Genomic DNA, 25660 nt, shown 5'->3' with positions numbered 1-25660 from the left:
AATCCTTTATATCATAAGAGTTAAAATTCGTATATATTAGAAAAAGATGATGTTAATACGCTGAAAAAAACGGCATTGCCCTGGTACTTATTTTGCCAATTTTCTGCTAGAAACGAAAGCGAAAAATGAACTTCGTTTGTTGCGCCATATGAAATACGTTTGAAATTATGAAACAGTTCAAAATGGTTCAAATGGCTCTGAGTACTATGGGACTTAACAACTGTGGTCATCAGTCCCCAACAACTTAGAACTACTTAAACCTAACTAACCTAACGACATCACACACATCCATGGCCGAGGCAGGATTCGAACCTGCGACCGTAGTGGTCGCGCGGTTCCAGATTGAAGCGCCTAGAACAACTCGGCCACACATCGTGTACTTACAGAATGAAAACATTCGAAACCACCTGAATAAATGCCATTATATCTCATTTTACACGATCAGGATAATTACTTAAAACAATAAATACAATTGTATTAGTACACGTTAGCTTAAGTTACACTCACTCATTCTCCACAAACTGTGGACACGCATCGATATGGAACTGAATATTTCACATTGTACCATCAGCCTTGGGCTCAAGGCTGATGATACAGTACGTAGTACTGTCGAAAGACCACTATCATTTGTAGCACTCTAATCTTAATCTGCGTCTCTTATCAAAGGATATGATGCAATATGTAGAGCTCACAATATGATTTATCATGTGTGACGCTACAATCTTAACGTCCATCTCCTATCAAAGGGCAACTTACAGATGTTCTCTTTCTCTGACGCATCGTAGCGTAATACATTGAAATTACTCAGTGTTCTCTTCTAACCAAATTCCAACGCAATTGTCAGTCTCTAATTGAATGGAGACATAAGGATGGAGATATTCCTGTAAGCAGATGGTAAATCGAGAAATGAGTTCATGATAAATGTTAATGTAACTACCGCATCATTATAAAACGTGAATTTTTTATCAGTTTTGTCAGGAAACTAAATCTGTGTGTCTAGGGGACTGATGACCTCCGATGTTAAGTCCCATAGTGCTCAGAGCCATTTGAAACATTTGAACTAAATCTGTAAGGAAACTAATTTGCTCTTAAACTACAATAATAAGTTCTGAATTTCTCAAATTCGTCAATAATCTGTGTCGATTGTCTCTTTGTTTGTCGTATTGTACGGTTTTCCTGTCTACTGTTTTTGCTTTTAACACTTCACCACGCTTATCGTCCTATTAGCAATTTTCACTAAAATTTCTTCCCCATCATTTATGTATACTATTACTTCGTGTCATGCTTCATCCATCTTATTAACTCTATCATCCAACTCTTTAAATACTTATGGTGTCACGTGTTCGTATTTTCCATCGGGCACAAATTTCTTCCGAAGTTTCTAAAGGAAGGAATATTCGGGGATTAAAGTCCTGTAGACATTGAGGTCACTGGAGTGCAAACTCGAAATCTTTCCAATATGGAGAAATAATTCGACAATGCCCTTTCACAGTAACCTTCACGGCATTTCTTTGGAGGTTTCCGTGGAACACCTAAACCGTTAACGGCCGGGTGAGGATCGAACCTGTCGCCTTCACACATGTGCTTCATCTGTGGGCCACCTCGCTCGCTGTTAATTTTGATGCAGATACTGTGGGAAGTATAGTAATTCCCAACCAAGGCATAATAAGGATATACTACAATATAAGAGTCTCAGTAGAAGCTTGTATAAAACATTGCCCTTCATCGTCTGCAGAAGACACAGCTGGACTCTAAGAAACTGTCACATTATCATCTTCACGAATGCATTTGTTTGTTGAAATTACAAGTCACGAACTCTGACGTCACGCATTGCAATACCGCACACTCCACTGCACAACACAGAACTCACAGGACACTTTCTTTAGCATAACGTTTAGGGTTTTATGGTTAAATTGGTAAGGGGTTTACTCAGATGTAATTCACAGTTTATTGGCGACATTTATTATGGAGGCGGCAATTATGTAATTACTCAAACTGATTACTGGAGATCACAATACAGACGCCCACGAAGTGAAAGATAGGACAAAAACCCATTCCAGTACAGCTATGGTTCACAACATTGAACTTAGTACTTTGCATTTGCTCAGAAAAGTACAATAACGTGAAGAACACCATAAGCAGTATTTTACCGGGTTATTATAAAATCATTACGCTCAAAGAAAATTAGGAACTAAATTTTACACAAGTCGAAGCGTGCAGTATTGGTTCTGGAAGGGCGCAGATGTAGAACGGCAACTCATGTAACATTAACAAAACTGGCGTAACGCAGGAATCATTGTCTGAAATACGAATTAGTGCTGAAATATGAATAGAAATTGTTTTGATGTGTAGGGTACAAACGAGTCTTTGATTGTAAAAATTATTCTTTCCTCTTAAAGTAAAAAGAAATGTTACAAAAGTGGTGCCATCAAAACCACTTTTAATTAAGTTCTACAGATTTAAAATCTAGGATCTTCACTGTGATTGAGTATAATTTCATGTCATTTTTAAATTTCAAATGGCGTCTTTCCTACTTCCCTCCGGGCAAAATTGCTTTAACCTTTAGCAGAAATTTCGAAATGAACGAGGTTTTGTAACTTTTTGTGATGGGTGGGTATTAATTGAGAAGTTATGTGTTCTCCCACCATGACTGAGATATACTAGATAATGGCCAGTGGGGCCGAAAACCGTCTTCGCTTTAAAAAAAATGCCACTTCAGTTGGAATCCTGTCCAAAACATACTGGATCAGCCCTTCTTCGGGTTTCATTTTGAGTACACTATCCATGTTCCTTGTATGCCATACGCCTATTTTTTATTTGGTTTTTATCTTAACATACACACTGCAGTTTTAACTTCTGGCGTGTTAATAGTAATCTTTACGTATTATTCAAGTTACGGCCATGACACGTTCCAGTGCACTAATATGTTGCACAGCCCTCCAGATCCCTATTGGGCCACCTGGGACGAGCCTCAATGTATCTCAGGAAATGAACATAACTGCCGTGGTGTATAATCTGTGTGTCACGTTAACATAATATATTGTTTCCGAGGTGTAAAGTAAACAGTTGTAACGAGCAACGTAGTTAGTAATACTGATTGTGGTTACTCTAACACATTTTGTATTCTTTGTTCATTCTGGCGCAGTTTCTTCACATTCTGTGGCGAAGTCATATCCCTTATATCTATATCATCATCACTTGACCAGCCCGAACGACCTTCCACCACCCCTTTCCCTTCTCAGGCCTTCTCCTGAAGCCAGTCACTTCCGACGGAATGATCCCGTACCATCGACACTTGCAACCAGGTTTTGGGTGAAACATTTTGAAGCAAAAGTTGATGCACTTAAGCTGAAATTGCCAGGATGCCACGGAAATTGTCGCTCACAGGAACGAAAAAAGAAGGTGCAAAACGTTGTGACCAACAGTCGAAAGCGTTCTGTGAGGGAAATTGCGGCAGTCGTCCGAATGTCCAGTCGTATTGTGCACAGAATATTAAGGGATGATTTAAAGTAGCAATCGTACAAAATGCAGGCTACGCAACAATTAAATGAGAGCAATTATGAAAACAGAATGAGTATGTCTGTTGAGCAGTTGACAAAAATTTGTGACAGTGATGACGCCTCAGAAAAAGAAAATGCCATGAATGAATGACGAGGCACATTTTCGTCTCAGTGGTTACGTCACTAAATCCTCATGAACTCAGTCTTCATATATTAAACAGTCATAATGTCGCATTTCGGTGCCCTGTTTCCTCAGTGAGCATAATGCACAATCAAACCTATACTTTTTTAAGATGAGAATGGGCGAGCATCCACAGTCATATCTCAGTCATACGCTGCAATGGCTTAAATATTCTCGCACCTGACCTTCAACAGCAGCAAATGAGTACTGGTTTCAGTTTGATGGTGCTACATCCCACTGCGCTCAGATTTTAATGGCCGCAGTGCCAAGAGCGTCTGGCAACCAGATCTTCCTCTTATCGGTCTGTGATTACTTCATTTGGCTGTTCGTTAAACACAGGGTGTGTGCCTGAAATCTATACACCACTGCAGGACTGAAAGAGGGCATTAGTGCAGAAATCAGGATCATTCCTATACTGATGCTTGAACGTGTCGCGAGCGATTTACATTTGTTTGAGTCAACATACCATTGGTAGTTACCTACAAGAGATCATTTTCAACAGTTAAGCACTGCACTGAATGGCAATACGCACGGGTTTCATTGTTGTGTTTGAAAATGTTTTACAGTACGATCCTCGGACTGTTTCCCTATATCCACGTCGGCCCAGTTTTCTGCCGCACCACGTATCACGGAAAATACTTCACCAGAAATACGTATATCGTGGTTTTAGTTTTTAATCTCTAATTTTTGTGTAACAATTATTTCTAAATGAACTATGTTAGTTAGTAGAGTGCTTTAAATAAATAGTTTAAACAAAGATTAAAATATACAGCAACGTTTTATGTGTAGAACAAACCTGGCGAAAGTGCCCCAAAAATGGCGATGGTGTGGGGAAGTTTATGGCAACAAGCTTTTAGAGGACGGTGAGGCAGTTTTTCCCGTTCACAACTTGTCTCACAGCATCCCAGTCAATGCAGCCAGGTACTGTAATGTCGCGAGGAATCTGCGAGCCACCATCAAATGAAAATAACCCGAACTTGCGTTGTACAACGTCAATAAAATAAAATTATTTCAGAGAAACATTGCTACTGTACAGCTCTCGTATATATATTTGCATTTGAAACGTACTAAAGAAGTAACTATAAAATTAACAATTTTTGTCACTGTCGTTTTACGATTTTCGATTAGAGGAAAAATACTTCTCACGAACTTTGAGATCAGGCTAGGATCTCTACGTCATGTTCTGCTAAAGAAAATCCCTTAACATCTGCGCCAGTTGATATTATGTAACTAGATAATGATAGTGAAGATGCTCCTCCATTGTCTCTTTATACATGTCTACGGTAACGTTTAATACCCGGAGGCTGGTTGGGGTGCCTACGTACTCTTATCATTCCGTCATTACAAATAAGTCAGTGTCCCAATATTCCATATTTAAACAAAATTTTAAATTTTAAGTTTTTACAAACGCAAAATGCGACTTATTCAAATTAGCGATGGCGAAAATGCAGTCAGCATCTCTGCCATAGCTCTCGAACGTCGTACTCTCATGGAAGGCGTGCTGAAGGAGAAAAATTCTCAGGATCGCCCTGAACTTGATGGTACAGAGCGTCGCAAAATATCTTTAGCTGCTGACAGTACCGAACATAAAATACTGTAGAGCAACGACAGAAAATTGATTAGTGTGAAAAAACGGTTAAAAAGAAACAAATCCATTTATTCAGTAAAGAAGAGGGAATCACGTGGAATTAAACTGCAAGTATTTTGTTCTCAGAATCCGGAAGCAGCTAAAGCACTGACACTATGATCTTCCCTCGGACGTCAGTGCTTGGAGGAGCCAAATTCAGATCCTGTTAACACCATCGTAGATATAGCTATGATCGGTGGTCCTGTCAAAAAACGGAGATGTTCGTAATGTTGCTCGTACCTGCATCATCTTATCAGGTATACACACGAAGCTCCTACAACTCGGATTAAAAATATCAAGAAATCGCACATACATACGATTGTTCATCAGAAAACTTAAGATTCCGAGGCGGAGAATCACCTGACCGTCACCGTAAAGGTCAGCCTTCCCGAAGCCCAACATTATCTTTCACAACCAGACCTGCATTTTTGTCTCTCTTCAGTCTGGAGACGGTGGCTTCAGTCACGGTCCTGATACAGTTATTTATTTATCGCAGGGTGATAAAGCGAGTGTTTCGGTGGGACTAAAAGCAGAAAACAAATTGGCACCATTGTTCATGCACGTAGAATACCAAGTTCTTCGACCGTAACAAGATTTTGTGATTGCTTCTTAAAATAAATTAATTAAAAGTGTGTACGCTATGTGTGAAAATAAATCTAATGGAATGAGGCGCCCTGAAGCTGTTAGTTACAAATGGTTCAAATGGCTCTGAGCATTATGGGACTTTACATCTGAGGTCATGAGTCCCCTAGAGCTTACAACTACTTAAACCTAACTAAACTAAGGACATGACACACATCCATGCCCCAGGCAGGATTCGAACCTGCGAGCGTAGCAGCAGTGCGGTTCCGGACTGAAGCGCCTAGAACCTCTCGGTCACAACGGCGGGCTGTTAGTTACAGTCGGCATACGTGTGTCTCTATGCGCATTGCCAAGGACTCTTCGTCTCCGGCGACATCTCACACTTAAAACTTTATTGGGTTGTGTCTTGTGCGGCTTTTACAGCATCTATGATGGACAATGAGGCAAAGTAAAACCTATTCTTATTATTTAACGAAAATACGGGGTTGCCTAATGTAATAGCACATGCTGTAAATCGCTTCAAAGAGAACGACTTAGACTCCAAACTCTTGACGAACGGTGCCCCTGGAAGCTCGTTTAACAAAGTAAGAAGTCGAGTGCCGTCTGTGAGCCGGTAATTGCCAAGCATGATTCTTCCTCACGACCCATAAGAATCACATGTAAATAAGAACGGCAGACCAGCGAATCCCACCTTAAACTTGGAGAACTTTCAGAAAGCTGGCGAGATTCTGGGCGAAATATGGGGCTCGGTATTAACGGACTGGGACGGAGTCGCTGCCGTTTACACAAGGCCGGAGGAGATCACGTCCATTGTTCCCGGTTCATAACACTGTTATGCAAATCATGTCATAGAGAGCCAGTATCTGCTGAAGGTGTTATACATGTTGAAAATGGTTCAGATGGCTCTGAGCACTATGGGACTTAACATCGAACCTCATGCGTCCCCTAGAACTTAAAACTACTTAAACCTAACTAAGCTAAGGACATCACACATCCATGCCAGAGGCAGGATTCGAACCTGCGACCGCAGCGGTCACGCGGTTCGAGATTAAAGGGCCTAGATGCGCTCGGCCACATCTAAAATGACTATCAATTTCGCATCTGCAAATTTCGAATTCTTAGTCATATTTAAATTTGTATGTGTAGGTGATCAAGTGTGAAAATCACGACTGCTGCAGGCCATTGAGAAGTGCGAGCGTGTCATGCCCCGTCTTATCAGAACTTCCAAGTGACTGTGCCGGAGGCTGGAAAACAGAATGAGAAGACATTCGTACTGTTGCTAGAATTACTTACGGTATATCCCAAACGTATGGGCTACGACCAAGTGCCGGCCGGAGTGGCCGAGCGGTTCTAGGCGCTACAGTGTGGATCCGCGCGATCGCTACGGTCGCAGGTTCGAATCCTGCCTCAGGCATGGATGTGTGTGATGTCCTTAGGTTAGTTAGGTTTAAGTAGTTCTAAGTTCTAGGGGGACTGATGACCTCAGAAGTTAAGTCCCATAGTGCTCAGAGCCATTTGAACCATTCTTTTTATTACGAAGTGCCGTACAATTATTATACCCATCACTTTTGACGAAAGATCGAACTATCCATAACATACGCTGCAAGATTTGAAGCATGTAGAATAGAGGCGTATACTTTGTTTCATGCGTGAAACTGCAGAAACATACATCGGCGCTTTAGGCAACCCCGCGAGAGCTTGTGGTCAGGGTTTGCCCAGCGCGTGTGCTCACCGGTCGGGCTGAGGGGCTGCTTTGCGCCGTGGGCAATAGACTGGAGTGGCTGCACGAGGTGGATGTACAGTGGATACGTCTAATGACTTTCTTGCCTACCACCATGACAAATTTATGTCATGTGTTCAGTCATTACAATAGAGGAAGTACATAAATTTGCGTGAGGTCAGTGAAAAATTGGGGAAGATACTGTCTCTGTCTAACTTTTGCATTTGTTTACTTGCGAATGTTATTTGCAAAAACCGCGATATATGGAGAACAATTTGTCAGTGAACAAGGTATTTAATTTCATTACACTCGCCACAGAGCACCTTAGACGTAGTTATTATTGTCACAGAAAAGCAATGTAGTACTTGGAAGATATATTTTAGCTATTTTTAGTGGTATGAAATAAAATCATGAACGTATAAGATGAGAATGTTTATGTGAAAAATGAAGGGTAAACCTTACTTGAGGGGGAGGGAGGAGTTTCCTACCACATCTCGCCAAATCTAATCAAGAGGAGAGGGGTAAGGAACGTCCCAAGCACGTCGTTTCCGGGATTCGGGGTGGTACGCCCGCCTTGAATCGAATCTGCTTGGATGATTAAGAACCGAACCCGGTGCGTCGGTCAGCATGAATGTGGATTTAAGGCGAATTTCCACGTCCGACTTGGTGAATGCAGGGGTGGAGCCCACGTCCTGCCTCTTTTACGTAGCCAAAACCGGAAACTATCATGTCGACTTCATGAAGATACAGAATAAAGGCCACGAAACAGATGAAAGACAGATTGAAGCCCAGGAAGGCAAGGCCTCAAGATCGCGTGAATGAACACATGACGCTAAGGAATCAAACAACATTATGAGATGTTTTCGATGCACTAGGCAGTGTTTCCTTCAGTGATAGTCAATGTCCGATACGTAACAGATCAGGATCGACCATTCCATTTCCCTCATGTCAGCGTTCATCTGTTACACTGTTCCGTTTCATCCATAATAATTGCTCAATTTAGGTTCTTGTATTTTATAAGCTCTGCTACAGAACGGAATTCCTTACGTAATCCATAATATTGTGTCGAGAACAGGTCTGGCAGATGAGACAGACTTACGTCTGCACAGTTTTGTGCTATGTCACTACCTGCCAGCAACTACTGTCATCTGAACTCATTTCTGATGTGAAGAAGTGAGGGACTTCACATCCGTCACGTTGCAAGTAATGCAAAAGAAAGTGGTTAACATCTTATGGTCGGGTATCTCAGTCATATAGAACTTTTTTAGGCTATTATGGATGAGTGAATAAATTATTTATTTCACGACTGCAGTTTCGATCTTTGTGGCATTTTCATGTGGTACTGAAAAATCTGCTGAAGCAAAACCATTTGCAGCACCGCTTGAAAATTACCAAGAGGCCGAAATGGCAGATGTGAAGTAAATAATCCGTATAGTCAACAGCGAATATGATGTCCCTCAAAAATCGGTTATTCATGATATGATCGAAATGTGTCTGAATATTCGAACAGATAAGACACCCATTCTTTCTCATATAGCTACGAAGTCTTTTACGACGCAGTCTTTGGATACAAAGTTCTCGCTTAATTTACCACATCAGATTCGGATAAAATCTTTAGCTGTCATTGATGCAACAATAGCTTGGTATTATATTCGAATTTGACGCGGCAAGTTTACGAAGAACATTTCAAGTTCCTCTTATTGTTTGCTCGTGAAAATTTACCATACTCTTTTTTCAAATAGGCATAGAGCATGAGTTATTGCACACGGCTACAATCGATCACCGAGGAACATAGAAATCTGCGTTTTGTTGAAATTTTAATTACTGGCTTTAAAAATAGTCTCTTCTTCTATCATCTCTCACCTCCTTACATCTTGAACGAATTGAGGCTCAGTGAATTCCATTATCTTTAAGATTGTTGCTGGTGTGTTGCAGTGATTCATGGACTGTGGGAAAACCAGAAAAGAAGAAATTCTAAGAATTTGAGATGTGGTGCAAGAAAAGGATGATGAAAATTAGATTTACTGACAAAATAAGGAATAAGGAGGTTCTTTACAGAATCGGCGAAGACACGAACATAACGAAAATAGTGACAACAAGAAGAAATATCATGTTTCACATTCTGTCATCTTGAACGAATTAATGCTCGGTTAATTTCTACCACGAAGGTTCAAATGGTTCAAATGGCTCCGAGCACTATGGGACTTAACATCTATGGTGATCAGTCCCCTAGAACTTAGAACTACTTAAACCTAACTAACGTAAGGACGTCACACAACACCCAGTCATCACGAGGCAGAGAAAATCCCTGACCCCGCCGGGAATCGAACCCGGGAACCCGGGCGTGGGAAGCGAGATACCACGGAGGCACTGCTGTACTGGCGCAATATATTCATAGATAAGTGACTACGGTTGAGCTTCGGGCTGTTAGCTATTTAGATAGCATGGTGTACTACTTAATTTATGGACTTCTGTGGGGCAGGCAGCAGCAGCATGCAGAGCCACAGAGTTCTTATCACCCTTTTTTTAGTTATCAGATATATGACATATTGCGTCCTCTTCGAATTACCCCACAGGGGAGTAGTACTTGCAACCTAAGTCCTCAATTATTTGTTGGACGTATACCGATCTGTCTTCCTATGCAGTTTACATCATCTAAAACTCCCTCTAATAGTGTGCGAGTAATTTCCTGACGTCTTAACAAGTGTTATATCGACCCTTCTCCTCTTCTTGTTAATGTTTTCCGTATTTCGTATCTTCGCCGATTCTGCGAAGAACCTCCTGATTTTGTCAGATAAAACTGGTTCAGTACAGTTTTTTGCTTCCAACCGCTGTCACTGGAATATAATTCCGAATCAGCATACTTTTCTAGGAAAGGAGTCAGATCAAACAGGCGTTATATGTGAAATGTTCACAGCCACACTTTGTAATATGGGGCAAGTCTTTCTACATCCGCTGGTCGTTGATCTAAGGATTACTATTGTAATTATTAATATTGTACTAATGTAAGTGTCTCACGATACGTTAGGTCAGATTATAATTTTCTTTTTAGTGCCTGTTTGTATTTGCGGCTACTGGATGGCACTTTTGGTGTAATGCTCACCTCTCCGCAACTGCTAACGCGGACGTCTCAGTCTGTTGCTACTCCAGCTCGACATGTTAAGCAACCGATTGTGGCTTGCCTTCTATTTTAAAATTTTGTGACTAAAGCTTTATCGCTTCATATTTGTTTTACACGTGACATGTCAGTTTGAATGTTTTAGAAAATTTGGAAATTTGTGGTACGTTCCTATGGGACCAAACTCCTGAAGTCATCGGTCCATAGGCTTACACACTACTTAATCTAACTTAAACTAACTTAGGCTAGGGGCTACCCCGCGTGGCTTGGAGTGTTTTACTTCTGATGGAGGCACTCTTAGTAGTTGCCGAAACCTACGTCAAAAGACTTCGTTTTTCAGACCGAGGGTTGTTATTGCTTTAATTTTACTTCTTGAAATACCTTACATAAACGTGTGTAAGTATCACACTCCTCTCAGTCTTAGTATTGCGACACCTTTCGCGTCAATGATCATCATTACAGAAGCATTTTAAGCTCGGTACCCATTCCCTAACTTTTGAAAGTAAAATATCTCAATCCTTAAAAACTGTCAGGTACTGATCAACGATGCACCTCCTTTAGCCATACGATCCTAGAAGAACGGCCATACTCTCATAACATGTCTGTAGTTACACAAAAGTAGTGCCCCCATATGAGATCACCAGTACGACAAGCAGCTAGGACTGAACAGGATCATTGTAATACCTGGCTGATTAATTACACTATAGTCCCTCAGCATCCTCCCATTACAACTGACAGCGACGTACTTCTTATGAAATAAAACAGAAGGTGCCCGGGCGACTAGAACGTGGAAATTTGCGAAATTTACTCTACACAGAAATCATGATGAATTTGTACTTCCTGCCAGTGGGAAGCGATGGAAGGTAACCACATACTTATCGTGTTATATAGCCGACCACACACGGGGTGTCCTAGGACGAATGTTCAGTATTCAGGTATGTGACGAGGCAGATCATTAGAAGTCTTGTAACCATGGGCTCAAATGTGTATATATCAAGAGCTATGAGCATTCCTTCAGCCTTGATACTATGCAGTAAATCTCTTCTACTGCAAGATCATTGATTTCCATATTTTGGGATGAGGAAGTATGAACCAAAAAAAGAAAAAAAAGTCTTGAAAGCATGGACTCTAACATGAATACCTTAAGAATTATGAATAATTGTTTAATAAAATAGATGTGTTTCACTGTAGCAGCGATGAACAAGTCCACACATTTTCTTCTTGTTTTGTATATCACTACCTCTCAAAGTATGGAAACAAAGAGCTGCACTAGAAGAGGTTTGTTTCAGAGTATCGAAGATGAAGGAGTGCTCATGACTCTTAATTAATCTTAGAGTCCCTGTTTACTTGACATGTTGCTTCCAATGATCGTTTCGGTCACATCCCTGAATATTGACCGTTCCTCCTCGGACACCCTGTGTAATGCATGGAATGAAGAAATTGAGTAAAACATATTGAGTTGTAAGTATGTTCCATTGTTCACGAAAAGCAAGCTCCTACCAGCATATTTTCAAAACAACAGTTTCTACAGATGCACTTACCTTTTGGTTGTTGAATATCCAGGGTTTCAGATCCACGGTTTCAGTTTTTGATTGAATCTGTTTTTTACTTCATAAATAACGTACATAATCACTGAGTGCATCTTGTTTTTTATGGTATAGTGCAACAACAAAGTGAACTTGCGCTATCTTTACAAGGATAAATGACCAACTTGGCCTCATATTTTAATGACGAAGTATGCCACTAGAAAGATATCAGCTTCAGAAATCCCAGGAGAATGTTTGTGCCATAACCCTAAACTTATGCTAAGATAAGATCCGATGATGACAGCACAGCTCTATCTTTCAATACAATTATTATAAGCAAACTCTTCATCTGCAGTTTTCTTCTGTTACCATACGCTGCAGATCGCCGGCAGACTGACCATGTCAAGAACATATAAAACAAAAGTTTCATGCACTGGCTTTTCTGCTGTCTATGTTTTTCGGAGACTTTCTTCTTTCGCGTGTTCCCTTTCTATACCACCCATTTCTCAATATAGCCTCTGTATGTGGTCCTGTCGAATATTCTGCCCTGTGTGTTTCCAGACTGCGTTAGATCTTCCGTAATTCTGTCAGCGTACATGCACTGTTCGGGTGGAATATTATACGTTTATCAGCCAAGACATTACGACCACCGATCCGCTATCGATACAAACCAGTCCAGGCGATAGTAGGAACGAGTGCGAAGAACGACTGCTATTCATACACTCGCACGGTGCATTGAGTATCAGTGAGCGTGTTGTCCTTGTGTTGAATTCTAAGTTTGAACGAGGGCAGATGGTGACGGCCCGGAGACTCGGGACGATTATTTCAGAAAATGTTCGACTTTTCGGGTTGTCGAGGAGTGCTGTAATAGTGTCTTCAACACAATCAAGGCGAAACCACGTCCAGACGTCATTGGGTTAGGCGGCTACCCCTCATTGTAATTGTCGGACGTGTTAGGCTGTGCAGACTGGTAAAGCAGGACAGGTGGCCAACTGTGGCAGAAGTAACATTACACTTTAATGATGGGCAAAGTACAGGTGTATCTGAATTCCTAACGAGGCCTCCACAGCCGCAGACCCACACATGTGCTAATGTTAACACCATGACATCGGTAACTACGATTGCCTCGCGGGATTAGCCGAGCGGTTTCATGTGCTTCAGTCATGGACTTTGCGGCTGGTCCCGGCGGAGGTTCGAGTCCTCCCGTTGGCATGGGTGTGTGTGTTTGTCCTCAGGTTAATTTAGGTTAAGTAGTGTGTAAGCTTAGGGACTGATGACCTTAGCAGTTAAATCCCATAAGATTTCACACACATTTGAATTTTTGGTAACTGCGATTGAAATGGACATGTGACCATCGCGTCTGACGTTGGCGCAGTGGCAGAGCGCTGCACCGTCTGATGACTCCCGATACCTGCTTCATCATACCGATGGAAGGGCGGGAATCCGTCGTCACCTTCCAGGGGAACAGCTCCTAGACACCCGTACTACGAGTCGGAGACAGGCTGTCGACGGCTACATTATGCTCTTGGAAACATTCACGTGGGTGACCACGGGTCCAATGGAACTGGTTCGACATTCCATGACGACCAAAGAGTATCGTACAGTGGTTTCAGATCATGACGATCATGTTTCCCGCAGGCAATGGGATTTTTCAACGACATAACCAGCCCCAACTCGCCAAATCTGAACTCGATCGAACACATCTAGGATGCGATTGAACGTGGCGTTAGAGTTCATCGCTCCCCTACCCGGAATTTACGGTAATTAGCTGAGTTGTGTGTACAGATTTGTCAGTTCCCTCCAGCGACCTATCAAGGCATCACCGCTTCCATGCCACGACGCGTCGCCGCTGTCATCCGTACCGTCTGACAGGTAGATGGTCATAATGTTCTGGCCAGCAGGTGTGATTCAACAGTGACAGATTTTTAAAGCAAAGAAAATAGCGCTCAACAAGAGATAACTTGTACTGCACTTGTAAATCCTGCATAAAACTGTTCAAAATGCAGGATGGAAACGCACACTTCGATGCAATGAGCAGAGCATTATCGCATATTGTTCCGTTGAGACAATGAACACGAACCTCTTAGACATTCCAGTGCATGATACTTCGTGTACGGGCATTAAGCGGCTCCACTGGGAGGGGGGATTGGGACAATCGGTGAGAGAGAATGTTCTGAAGCTGTAGATTCAGAAGAACATAACTACGCGCAAACAGAATATCTTCAAGCGTGATCAATTGCCGAGGCTGAGTCTTGCACATGTGCTTTTTTCTGCTGCATATACGAGGTAAGGTTTTTGATGTTTCCCTGATAGTCACTGTTACCCATACATTATTCCTTACAGTAGAAGAATCTAGCCCATATTACTCGACACGCGCCGGGCCGGGTGGTCGAGCGGTTCTAGGCGCTTCAGTCCGGAACCGCGCGACTGCTACAGTCGCAGGTTAGTATCCTGCCTCGAGCATGGATGTGTGTGATGTCCTTAAGTTAGTTAGGATTACGTAGTTCTAAGTTCTAGCAGACTGATGACCTCAGATGTTAATTCCCATAGTGCTCAGAGCCATTTGAACCATTTGAACTCGAGACGCTCCAAAACCGTCCACACAACTGCTGCCTACAGCTGAGGCTGTATCTTTTATAATGGTAAGCTGTGACGTCATTCTCATGGCGTCAAGCAAGCCCCATCTTAGTGTTTCATCAGTCAAATTCGTATCTACACTTTCCAATTCCGGCTAAGACCAATTTTATACATGATTTAGTGAATGAAAATATTTTATGTTCCTCGCAAACTGCCGGTTCTGTTTCATGCAAATCATAATTTTAATATAAACAAGGTTGCAAAGGGATGGAAAGCCTTAGAGTGTACAAAAAAATTTATAGAAAAATAACAAAATGAAAATCAAATGGAATGTATTTGTGATGTGTTTCAAACTAGTACGCTCGATCTGAGGATTGCTAAACTGTAGATGGGATTTGTCTGGGCATAGTATTATGAGAGCTTTCGAAGTGTCTTTATCGATCTATCAATTAATTAACAGTAATCAAAGAACCGCCTTTTACGCAAAACTAATTACCGCAACCGAGTTATTGTGGCATACTTTGATTACTACAGCTCTATCGCCTCAAAAGGCTTTCCTAAAAAAAGTCTCGAAACTAAGTTGGAGTGTGCTCTCATAACGTACTTACAGGGTTAGTTCATCGATGTTCTGACTTCCAATGCAACGGAAATTGGAACAATTCGAAGATAACTGATTAGGTAAATACAAGATAACAGATCTATATGGAAACAGATCGATGATTTCAAGACATTTTATATAGGGGCCGAAGGTGTCTGATAAGTTACATCAGAACCAACATTATTGCGTAGAATATTAAGTTATAGTTTACAAAGTAGTTTTCATTTGAAGCATTCAGTTTCGAAATACGAGTACATCTAGTGATCGCAAATGATCTTGAATTGATGAAAGGTATGGCGAACTCAACAGAATTACATTACAGCATGAACAGAAGTTACTATCGCACTATCATTTCAAAACAGTTTCAGTTGTTTGTGTTGGTCTCAACCCGTTTTTCTCAAAAATAGAGATGTTCTCGTAGGCTGTCATTGTGGTTTGGTAGTAAAATCTGCTATTACCTACAATATTCTCTCCATGTAGTTAACCCTTTAATTTACACTGGTAAGTTTATATCAAACTGGTCTTACATGCTGTTTATTAATTTACTTGCTACAAACAATCCATTGTGTTGGTATTCATACATTCACAATAGTTTCTCTAATAATTTACAATACCGTTTTTATGTTCCTAAGTCGGGAAGCTTGCGATTCATCTGCATCTATATCATGCTCCGCAAGCCACCTAATGGTGCATCACTTAGGGTACTCCTGATACCACTTACAGATCCACCCTACACTTTAGCACTAGCAAATGGCAAATGGGAAGAATGACCTTCGCAAAGCTTTAATTTCCGAAATTGTTTCGTTGTGTTTATTGCCGGAGATGTACTTGGGAAGGAGTGTTATCTTTTCCGGCCCTCCCCGGGGAAGTCCTGGCTAGAAATTTCAAGAGTAAACCTCTCCATGATGCACAATGCCTGTCTTGTAACATCAGCGATCACGTTTTTAATGACATGCATATTTAACGATGTTATTTGAGTTACTGGTATTTATTGCTGGTTTTCTGTTCTAGCATTTGTAACCTGTGGATTTATCTTCTGATATCATTTGATACAGGAGGGGATAAGTTCATTTCACAGTAATATTTACTACATTATAAAAATATAAAATTAATACGGGAGTCGTTTGTAGGAATGTAGGTAAACAAGCAGTTTAAAGTGGATTCAGTTCTTAGTTACATCGAATTTTACCGATAATGTAGTGCTAAAGGCTTCTTCTAATGAAGAATAGACATTGCAGATAATATTGTTTCACACTTTATCTCGTAAATATTTGCCGCTGAGGCAGTACAAACTATTTTCGCTGACAGTGCACTTGTGGAATGATTACTAAAAACATGTCACATGACGCAGTATTTTAGCAAGCACTTTTAAAAGGCGTTTTTTTTAATTTACTTATCTTTGGTTGATCGTTATACTTAGAGGGATTATACTAATGTACGTGAATATTTATTTTGGCTGTATAACAATAGGTTGATGGAAGTGACATAATTCGTGGCAAATGAAGTTCCAGTTGGCCGACTGATGAACTTCTGGGAAGAGGTTGCAGAAGAGCATACAGAACATTGAGATAAATGGTTCAAATGGCTCTGAGCACTATGCGACTTAACTTCTGAGGTCATCAGTCGCCTAGAGCTTAGAACTAATTAATCCTAACTAACCTAAGGACATCACACACGTCCATGACCGAGGCAGGATTCGAACCTGCGACCGTAGCAGTCGCTCGGCTCCAGACTGTAACGCCTAGAACCGCACGGCCACTCCGGCTGGCCATCCAGATAACTGATAGTAGTGTGGGTAATGGTGTCAAGTGTACCAGTCGTCTAATACTGCTGCAGGAGATAGGTAGGATCGGCTGTGTGCCTGTGTCGGAAGGAGCATATCAAGAAAGTTGTGAAATTGACAATGGCACTAAAGTGGCTTATGCTTTTTATTTCCATGAATGGTCTAAAGTTTGTTGTGGACCCAGGTCGTTGGGAAATGTCGGTCTCCTGAGGGCATGTGTATGCTAGGTAAAGTTGACATTACTAATTTCGTGGAGATTTTTTCGAAAGATTTAAGCGCAGATTTTCGGTTCTTCATTCACTGGTATGAATGTTAACCACCCCATAACTCATTGTGGCTCACAAATTCATACATATTATCAAAATTCATATATATATATATATATATATATATATATATATATATATGTGTGTGTGTGTGTGTGTGTGTGTGTGTGTGTGTGTGTGTGTGTGTGTGTGTACGTATGTTCCACAGCACCTCCTAAAATAATGGAACGATTTCAGCTAAGCTTACTACACATATCCGTCACTGTTAATGAACAATCGCTGTAGGAACCATGCACCTATAGCAGTTTTTGGGGACAGGACTTAATAACCGCTGAGGTATGAGGAAAACTGGCAGATTGTGAATGACATTGAAATTTATTACTTCCTATCTTCTATCTCTATTCAAAACATATTACGCTGACAGTATCCACATATGCAGCTGAATGTAACTAGAAAATCACACCATTCTACACTACTGGCCATTAAAATTGATACACCACGAAGATGACGTGCTACAGACGCGAAATTTAACTGACAGGAGGAAGATGCTGTGATATACAAATGATTAGCTTTTCAGAGCATTCACACAAGTTTGACGCCGAGAGCGACACCTACAACATGCTGACATGAGGAAAGTTTCCAACCGATTTCTCATACACAAACAGCAGTTGACCGGCGTTGCCTGGTGAAACGTTGTTGTGATGCTTCACGTAAGGAGGAGAAATGCATACCATCACGTTTCCGACTTTGATAAAGGTCGGATTGTAGCCTATCGCGACTGCGGTTTATCGTATCGTGACACTGCTGCTCGCGTTGGCCGAGATCCAACGACTGTTAGCAGAACATGGAATCGGTGGGCTCCGGAGGGTAATACGGAACGCCGTGTTGGATGCCAACGGACTCTTATCACTAGCAGTCGAGATGACAGGCATCTTATCTGCATGGCTGTAACGGATCGTGCAGCCACGTCTCGGTCCCTGAGTCAACGGATGGGGACGTTTGCATGACAACAACCATCTGCACGAACAGTTCGACGACGTCTGCAGCAGCATGGACTATCAGCTCGGAGACCATGGCTGTGGTTACCCTTGACGCTGTATCACAAAGAGGAGCGCCTGCGGTGGTGTACTCGAGGACGAACCTGGGAGCACGAATGCCAAAACGTAATTTTTTCGGATGAATCCAGGTTCTGTTTACAATATGACGATGGTCGCATCCGTGTTTGGCGACGTCGCGGTGAACGCACATTGCAAGCGTGTATTCGTCATAACCATACTAGCGTATCACCCAGCGTGATGGTATGGGGTGCCATTGGTTACACTTCTCAGTCACATCTTGTTCGTATTGACGGCACTTTGAACAGTGGACGTTACATTTCAGACGGGTTACGACCTGTGGCTCTACCCTTCATTCGATCCCAGCGAAACGCTACATTTCAGCAGGATAATGCACGACGGCGTGTTGCAGGTCCTGTACGGGCCTTTCTGGACACAGAGAATGTTAGACTGCTGCCCTGGCCAGCACATTCTCCAGATCTCTCCCAACCGAAAACGTCTGGTCAATGGTGGCCGAGCAACTGGCTCGTCACAATACTCCAGTCATTACTGTTGACGAACTGTGGTATCGTGTTGAAGCTGCATGGGCATCTGTACCTGTACACGCGATCCAAGCTCTGTTTGACTCAATGCCCAGGCATATCGACGCCGTTATTATGGGCTGAGGTGGTTGTTCTGGGTACTGATTTCTCAGGATCTATGCAACTAAGGGAAACCCTGATAGCTGGCAGCGCTTTTGACAGCCTTCAACTGCTGAACTCAAACGGCTCTAGACGAAAACTACAGCTATCTATTAATCGACCACAATAATACTGCAGCTGGGCTCAAGGGCGCTTCGGTCGGTTTATCTTTTTTTAACGAGATGGTTCACAAGGACACACTGAAGGACTTCATACATCTGTAAATCGTTTACAGTGCGATGCGTTTTCCTCAATGGCCTCTATTAATGTTTATTATAACGTCACCGCATGTGGTTGCTGAGTGCAGTAATATCGTGGTCGGGTAGTATAGCGCTATGAAAAGGCGTTTACAAAATCGCGTCGTAGACATGCGAAGTAGCTGCACCCAGTGTAAAGAAACATTCTGAGATCAATTTGGTTTCTTAATTTAGTTACTGCACCTATGTGTTTGTACATTACGCAAATTTATTTGCATGACATAATTGAAAATGTGTTTTCACATATATATATACAGGGTTATTACAAATGATTGAAGCGATTTCACAGCTCTACAATAACTTTTTTATTTGAGATATTTTCACAATGCTTTGCACACACATGCAAAAACTCAAAACGTTTTTTTAGGCATTCACGAATGTTCGATATGTGCCCCTTTAGTGATTCGGCAGACATCAAGCCGATAATCAAGTTCCTCCCACACTTGGCGCAGCATGTCCCGATCAATGACTTCGAAAGCATCGTTGATGCGAGCTCGCAGTTCTGGCATGTTTCTTGGTAGAGGAGGTTTAAACACTGAATCTTTCACATAACCCCACAGAAAGTAATCGTATGGGGTTGAGTCGGGAGAGCGTGGAGGCCATGACATGAATTGCTGATCATGATCTCCACCACGACCGATCCATCGGTTTTCCAATCTCCTGTTTAAGAAATGCCGAACATCATGATAGAAGTGCGGTGGAGCACCATCCTGTTGAAAGTTGAAGTCGGCACTGTCGGTCTCCAGTTGTGGCATGAGCCAATTTTCCAGCATGTCCAGATACACGTGTCCTGTAACGTTTTTTTCGTGGAACAAAAAGGGGCCGTAAACTTTAAACCGTGAGACTGCACAAAACACGTTAACTATTGGTGAATTGCGGATTTGCTGCACGAATGCGTGAGGATTCTCTACCGCCCAGATTCGCACATTGTGTCTGTTCACTTCACCATTAAGAAAAAATGTTGCTTCATCACTGAAAACAAGTTTCGCACTGAACGCATCCTCTTCCATGAGCTGTTGCAACCGCTCCGAAAATTCAAAGCGTTTGACTTTGTCATCGGGTGTCAGGGCTTGTAGCATTTGTAAACGGTAAGGCTTCTGCTTTAGCCTTTTCCGTAAGATTTTCCAAACCGTGGTACGGTTAGCTCCCTGCTTGCTTTATTCGTCGACTTCCGCGGGCTACGCGTGAAACTTGACCGCACGCGTTCAACCGTTTCTTCGCTCACTGCAGGCCGACCCGTTGATTTCCCCTTACAGAGACATCCAGAAGCTTTAAACTGCACATACCATCGCCGAATGGAGTTAGCAGTTGGTGGATCTGTGTTGAACTTCGTCCTGAAGTGTCGTTGCACTGTTATGACTGACTGATGTGAGTGCATTTGAAGTACGACATACGCTTTCTCGGCTCCTGTCGCCATTTTGTCTCACTGCGCTCTCGAGCGCTCTGGCGGCAGAAACCTGAAGTGCGGCTTCAGCCGAACAAAACTTTATGAGTTTTTCTACGTATCAGTAGTGTGTCGTGACCATATGTCAATGAATGGAGCTACAGTGAATTTATGAAATCGCTTCAATCATTTGTAATAGCCTTGTATACAGTTAAGGCTCACCGGTCACTTGATCATCTTCTTCTTCAGTGCGGATGCACAAAAAGTGCCCGAAATCTTACGGGAATCGGCAACGCGCCGCGAGTAATGAGTATAATGGGCGGGGGCACTAAGAATGTAATGCGGGACAATACGTTGAGCATGTGGGTGTCACGGGAGGCATGCCAGAGCTAAGTCCCTGCAGTCGCACTATCCTCTGTGTCCTCGGTGGCTCAGATGAATTGCCGGCACGGTAGCTCAGCGTGTCTAGTCAGAGGGTTACGTACCCTCTGTAATAAAAAAAAATTGAGTTAATGGATCAACAACGAACTGAAACGGGTGTCTCTCGACGTCCACCCAGAGCAGATACAACGAACTAAAACGAACAAAATGAGATTAAAAAAAAAAAAAGAGCGTCTGCCATTTAAGCAGGAGATCCCGGGTTCGAGTCACGGTCGGGGCACATATTTTCATCCGTCCGCGTTGACGTATGTCAACGCCTGTAAGCAGCTAAGGGTTGCCTTTTCATTGTATTTTCACAAATACATGCAAAGGGATTTCTTTCGATAGTTTTCCACAAACACACTTGATTTTTTGTTTCCGTTTCTGAAATAAATTGATAAAATAAATACCCAAGCGGTGCTATGTCATAACTAACTGAGTAATTTCTCTGATTACTACTGGCAAAGAGTACATACTGATAAGTAATTTATTGTCACTGGAAAGGTTATCAGATGTGCCACTGATGTAATACATAGCTGGCTCTCCCATGTGTAGAGTAAATACAGCATAAAAAATCGTCACATCAATGAATCCGCCACGGTACAGAATTACTCGTTAACGTATTTGAGGGAGCACACCTAACAGGTATAGCATACAATATTTGTGAAGGTATTCCACTGACCAACTCTGCACTCGATTTACTGTACACCTTGTGGTATCGATAGCTGCGATACCACGGCATACGTTAAAGTTCATAGGTTGGCACTACGGCACCGACACCGTCGACAGCGCCATCTAGCTGCCGCTGTGCAGCTCTACGAGCGCCGCTCCAGATTCTGTCCATTTGATCCCGAGTAGACGATTAAGCAACATTGTTTCTATTTCATAGTGGGCGAGCCACTACAGATTTTGCCTTTGTAACCTGATGTACAGCTTCGCACCTACGTGCTCATCTCGAGCAAAGTTACGAAAGCCTAATGTAATCCTAATTCTTCCTATAGTAAATGTGATTTAGATATAAACGCAGTACCGAAGCATTTCACCTTTTCCCGCTTCTACTCACTTCCTACATTCGGCCTACCCTTCAGTTTACAGGAGCAGACCCACGCGCTGCCTTCCAGGAGGGATACAAAACACCTGTTAGACAACATGTACGATTTTGTTTTCAAAATAAATTGTCTAATAAAATAATGGGCAAATGAAATTATCGTCCAAAAGAAAAATACGTCCCACTGCGGTCTATCATTTATCGAAATCCTCTGGTGTGTGTCGTTCCGCGAAATCACCTCGCATACCGAATTCGCGTGAATCTAGAGTAGTTTTATATATAAAATGGTGGTTAAGTTGTCCTTTACTCACTTTTTAAGCTCAAACGAGCAGCGTTTCTTAGTATTTTTACTAAAAATAAGTATTACAATTTTGATGAAATATATTTTAATGCCAAATTTATGCACTTAAAAATTAAACACTGAAACGAAATAATTAGTATAGTCATTATTCCATATCCAATGAACTCCCGGCTTGCTTTTGTCACAACCCTTTAGTTCCCCCAGGATTTCGCGAACAATGCAACCGCATTGCATTCTGTAATCTGCTGCATAATTTCCTGCGAGAAGAAGGGTGCATGGGTCCTTGGGAGCCTTAAATCCAGAACTGTTTTTTCTTCAACAGAAATGAAAGTGTGTCTAGGCATTCATTTCGAAAACAAGCCGACCTCAACAAAGTGGAAACCTTCTTTGCGGTACAGCCTTTTTATATCCAAATTTTTGAACACTCTCTTTAAATATCTCGAGTCCAACATCGTGCCTCATAGCTGCTTCTTATGCCATTTTCATATTTTGAAACCCAAGATGATGCTTGAAGCTATCAAACTACTATAATAGGTCGAGAAATGAGCTTCATCGTTCTCTTCGTTCGTTAAATCTGCATGCTAGCTCTTGGCTTAATCTTGAATAGCAGCTCCAGAAAGAAGCATGTACTGTTGGCTGTGGTGCTCAGTCCAGTGGCTTTGCATTTTTGTCCATTCTTTCCATCGCCTCCCTGTGATACTTTGTCACCCTAGTCACTCTTAAACCAGTTGAACAGTGAGCTGTTTTTGAAATTATTTCGCATTTTCATGCACTGTTCTCACAGTGCATTCACTAAGTACCACAGCTCTCACGTTCCTCGTACCGGTGCAAAGTGTTCTCTTTGTTTATAGTGGATACGACCTTCTAAAATGCCTCGTTTCGTCGACAGGCCCAATTTTATTTCTTCCTAAACGACTTTTTAAAAATAGAACTTGTCATGTGCAAATACACAGCCCTACTATCCTGAACTGACTATTCACGAATCGACAAAGACGATAGAAGATGTACATTGAGATGCGCTACTGTATTATTGCTTCCTTGTACTGTTAACAGATGGCAGCACTGGACCGCAAACTAAATTCACACATAAGCGAAAACGTGGATAACAAATTCGCGAGTAGCGGGATCTGCCTGTACTGTATTTCAGAATGCGTACTCAGTGATTTACTGCGTCTTAATGATTGGTATGAGTAACGTCGTAAATTGCACGGTCACAAAATGTAAGAGATAATAAAGACGGCAGCAACATCGCAAAGGGAAAGTTTGCGTGACTTACCAGTAAGCCGGCGCCGCAAGCGGACGAGTCCCAGAATACCGCTGGCCTTTGGCTGCCAAACGAATGGCTCGCTCGCAGTACGCGCGTCTGCGCCGTCCGCTTGTGACGCAACGAGTGATTCAAGGGCGACGTCATTAGCCCGACCACAGCGCTGACTCAGCAGCTCTGTAGCGCACCACGGTCGCAGCTGGAAGCTGATATTCCAGTGTACTGACACCGCCTCACACTATGGCGAGGGAGGATTGGAGGAAGATAAACGTAAGTAACTCGACAAAATCAGGGACATGTGAGTCTGAGGAGTATTTGGTCCGACAGGCGACGAAGATGGAAGACTTCCTTCTTGCTAGAGGGACCTAATTCAGCACACAAGTGATGTGATTTAGGCATATCACAAGAAAGTTAGGCATAATACAAGAGCGCTGGACGGAAATCTTAACCGTGTTGCTGTGGACAACAAATCAATAGTACAACGACTATGACAGCTCATTGATAACTTCAAAGTCATAATAAAATAGTTTTGATTGCTCGGAAATCGTGAGATGTAGTACTCACTGCTATAACAGTATTTTTGTACACTGGAAACTCAAAAGTGTAGACGCGGTGGAAAAGTATAATACATAGATTTAATAGGTACATTGATGAAATGTTCAGAATATTATCTACAGCTTGTACAGGGGCAACTCCAAAAGTATGCAACCAGCAGAAATCTGAAACTTTATGGTACTTAAAAACTGTGTGTTGGAACTAGACTCAAAGTCGGGACCCGTGGCTAATCCAAGTTTCCGCAATATCCCTTCTTCCAGAAGTGGTAGTTTTGTAAGTTTTGCAGAAGAACTTCTGTGAAGTCTGTAAAGTAGGAGACGAGGTACTGACGACAGTAAAGCTGTGAGCAAACATCGTGAGTCGTGGTTGGGTAGTGCACTCGGTATAGTACTTTCCCGTGAAAGGTAAAGGTCCCTATTTCGAATCTCGGTCTGGCACCGTAGTTTTAATCGTCAGGTTGTTTCATATCAACTGACACTCCGCTGCAGAGTGAAAAATTCATTCTAATAGAAATCTGCAGAAATATAAATTCGGTAAATAAAGTGGAAACGTGATGTAGTTTTAAAGAGAACGGAGTTAGGTGGAAGACTCGAAATGGGAAACAGCAGTTGAGAATTGCAGCATACGACCGATGTTATTCAATCTGTCCACTACGTTAGGAATAATGAGAACAAAAGAGAAATTTGAAAAAGTTCAGGGAGAAGATATTGAAATTTGGCAATTGGCTGATATCGTTGCAACTCTGTCAGAGACAGTATCGAACCGGGACGTCAATTAAATGGTATGCATATTCTATTGAAATGAGGTTATAAGATAGATATCCAGAACAGTAAAACAAAACAAAATATAGTCGAATGAAATTACGTGATAAGGAAGTAACTACTAAATGGAGTGCTATGGGTAACAGATGAGATTTGCTGACTGGACAACCAAATGACTGACAATGACCGAAGTGGGAAGGATATAAGATGCAAGAAGTAACGGAAAAAACTCAGGAAACGACATATATGTTAACATCGACTATAAATGAGTATTATGGAGTCTTTCGGATCGTATTTGTCTTGAGTGTAACCTTGTACGGATGTTGACTGTAGATGATAAAAAGCTCAGATCTGAAGAGAATAAAACTTCTCAAATGTTGTGATGCAGAACAATGCTGAAGACTTTTTTATTTGTTTCAGGCAAAGCTCGTTTTTCCAGATACAGTTTTGCCAGACA

At 41.9% G+C, this 25660-nt stretch overlaps 1 protein-coding gene across 1 annotated transcript in view; it reads right to left on the bottom strand.

The window, feature by feature from the left end:
- Positions 1-23998, bottom strand: part of LOC126473406 (UDP-glucosyltransferase 2-like) — a 106129-nt gene extending 82131 nt beyond the window's left edge. Inside the window, exon 1 of the mRNA XM_050100425.1 lies at positions 23900-23998. The gene's annotated coding sequence lies outside the window, so the exon portion shown is untranslated. The remainder of the gene's footprint in view (positions 1-23899) is intronic.
- Between the last annotated feature and the right edge of the window lie 1662 nt (positions 23999-25660).

The sequence above is a fragment of the Schistocerca serialis genome, chromosome 4 (genome assembly GCF_023864345.2).
Source record: "Schistocerca serialis cubense isolate TAMUIC-IGC-003099 chromosome 4, iqSchSeri2.2, whole genome shotgun sequence".
Taxonomy (NCBI): Eukaryota; Metazoa; Arthropoda; class Insecta; order Orthoptera; family Acrididae; genus Schistocerca; species Schistocerca serialis.
This window is presented reverse-complemented; position numbering and strand designations above follow the sequence as displayed.